This window comes from Cynoglossus semilaevis, chromosome 3 (genome assembly GCF_000523025.1).
Source record: "Cynoglossus semilaevis isolate Cse_v1.0 chromosome 3, Cse_v1.0, whole genome shotgun sequence".
Lineage (NCBI taxonomy): Eukaryota > Metazoa > Chordata > Actinopteri > Pleuronectiformes > Cynoglossidae > Cynoglossus > Cynoglossus semilaevis.
The window spans coordinates 15,689,034-15,691,849 of record NC_024309.1 but is presented as its reverse complement, the minus strand read 5'-3'; the positions used below and the strand labels follow the sequence as shown (position 1 = coordinate 15,691,849).

General features: G+C 43.9%; 1 protein-coding gene across 1 annotated transcript in view; it reads right to left on the bottom strand.

Moving 5' to 3' along the window:
* dlgap1b (discs, large (Drosophila) homolog-associated protein 1b) overlaps positions 1 to 2,816 on the bottom strand; it is a 56,295-nt gene that overhangs the window by 51,487 nt on the left and 1,992 nt on the right. The gene's annotated exons all lie outside the window — the stretch shown is intronic.

Here is a 2,816-nt window from a genome sequence, read left to right as displayed (position 1 = left end):
CAGTTTCTGGTGAAAGGAGGATAAATAAAAAAGTGGACACGACTGTGGTGAAATAATGACGAAACATGCAGTAAATTCCATGTAGACTGAGACGCACAGAGACAATAAGACACAGAGACAGCCTGAGACAGTGACTGCAGGACACCCTGCAGGCCTGAGAGAGCATTACAGGAGAGAGTCACAGCTCTAGCTCAGACATTCAATAGCTGCTGCATGGACAAAGAGTACAGCACTGTACAAACAGGACATGACTGTCCTGAGGACGGAGACGCTCCACCAGTGCAGCTGCTCCCAGTCATTTGATCACAGCAGGTCAATGATTTTATAAACTCCTCAGTGTACGGTCCTGCCGACAGTACTGCAGTATCGTGACACGTACAGTATCACCAGATTCTTATACAGAGTCCAGTTATGTCTCAAAGTAAGAAATAATCACTTTACACTGGTGTCATGGAAAGACTGGAATTGTTTTATATTCTACTCCTGCTCCATGGAAATTTAATTTAAAATCATTTCAATTTAAAAAATATCTGACCAGTCTTTCAGAATAAATTCAGCCAACTGAAAGTGATTTCTCTTTTCACACCAACGTCTGTGTCCAAGGCAGACCTCAGTCCTCAGAGGAGCAGGATCAGTGGTTCATTCCAGAACTCTGGATAACATTTCATTAGTAGGGACACACACTCCTCAGAAGAAACCACCGCCGTCTGTGAACACAGGCTTTAAAATCAGCTTCAGCTCAAAATCTAAATCCTCATCTGGGTTAGGCAGCAACTCCTCCAGGTGGAACAGAGCCGGCAGATCGAGGCTCTGGAGGAACAAATCCAGGAGATGAAGAGGATGAAGGAGGAGGAAAAGAAGAAGAGGAAGATGAAGATGAAGGAGAAAAAGATTTTAAAATACTTTATAGACAGTTAATGTAAAACTGTAAAACACACAGCTACATCAGAATGAAGCGCTCCTCATGAGCCTACTGCTGTTTGGTGTTAATGACCCAGTGGAAGGAAAAGGAGGAAGATGAGGAAGAGACGCAAACGGAGAAGCCTCTCGATGTACAAACACTTAATAATCAGAGACAGCTCTTCAGAGACTAGTACTACAGTCGACTCATCATCATCACCATCATCAACATCATCATCATCATCATCATCATCATCACCATCATCATCATCCTCTTCCTCTGTTCTGGTTGTATTAAACCCGGGGGGCGTGTGGAGACACGGTGGCTCTGATCCTGCAGCAGTTCAAATATGAAGGCCCTTTGATGATTTCATTACCACGTCAGGCTTCAAAGAGAAACCTTGGAGTGAAGCAGATAAAAACAAACAAACAGCGAGGTGAGGCCTGGTGCTGATGACACACTTAGATGGTATCTGTGGAAGCAGCGCCACATGCACCAGCATCACGTCAGATCATCCTGTTTGGTCACACAGCAGATTCAAACCTCTGACTCTGATGTTCTCAGATGTTTTAGACGTTGTTTGTGGACCTCTGGGTTTTACTGCAGTTGAATATGGTAAAAAAAGCAGGTTAGGGTGATAAAGAGTCAGCTCGTGTCCTGAGTGGATCAGAAGAAAACAACGATGACACGTGTACAGCAATAAACCTGTGATGTTTCTGCTGTAAGACAAGCGCTCCGACCACTGCTCCACAGTGTGGACCTATAGATAATGACATTATGTTCATCAACATCCTTCAGATTCAGGTTGACACCAACAACAACCAGTGAATCCATGATGCTTTTCTATAATATAGTGATAGTGATAGTGATATAAGTGAGGAGTTTGAAAATGATACAGGAGGAAGTGTTCAGTAGAACGGAGACTAAGAAGAAGATAATGAGGTACAGGCTCAGGGTCAAGAGGTCAGCTCAGAGTCCATCATTATCTGACAGCAAAGGAGGAAAAGCAGCTAATGATCATCCAGCACTGCAGCTACAGTCACACCCAGGCCTGCACTCCTGCTGGAGGGGTGACGGGGGGGTTGGGGGGGGGTGGAAGGAGCTCAGATATAAACATCCATGTTTGTATCTGAAGGAGCAGGAGCAGGAAGTGAGCAGACAAGTCAGAAGACTGGACCAGAGGAGGATGGAAACACTCAGATACAGAGAACCTTACTGTGACTCCACCAGGACTGAGAGGGAACCAGGAAGGACCTGAACCTGGATCAGAGACGGACTCAGGGACCAGCAGCTCATCAGGAGGAAACTGAGTTCTGTCACAGCAGTGAAGCCCAGACACAGCTCTGTACTGGCTTGGGGCTGCATTTCAGCCAGTGGCTAAAGTTTCAACACTTGAGTTGATCTAAAAAAAAATTTTTTTTAAAAAAGTGTTTGGTTTATTCACATCACACCAACTTCTTCACACTTGACTGAAGAGTTCAGCCTTGATCCTTTTCTCTGATTCTTAAATGTTTCAACTTCTGATCAAAGAGCCACCCCCTGACCCCCCCTGACCCCCCGTCCCCCGGAACAGAATATCTGTTATAATTATTTTTATAATTATATAAAATTATATAATAAATATATATAATTATATATTTTTTTTATAATTATTATTAATATCAAAATCTACATCCCATTGGACTGTGTTTCATGTTCAGTCACAGCTGTAGTCACTAACGCAGCTGTGTTGTTGTTGTTGTTGTTGGAGACCTGCTGGTCCACTGGCATCATCTCCTCCACAGCTGGGGACAGACCGACAGATGGAACCAGGTTCGTGGCCCGTGCAGTGAAACTATTTATAAAAAAAAAACAACCTTTAGACTCTTTTCTTTGCAGACCACATCAGAAACACCAAAGTCCTCTCCATGGAGCC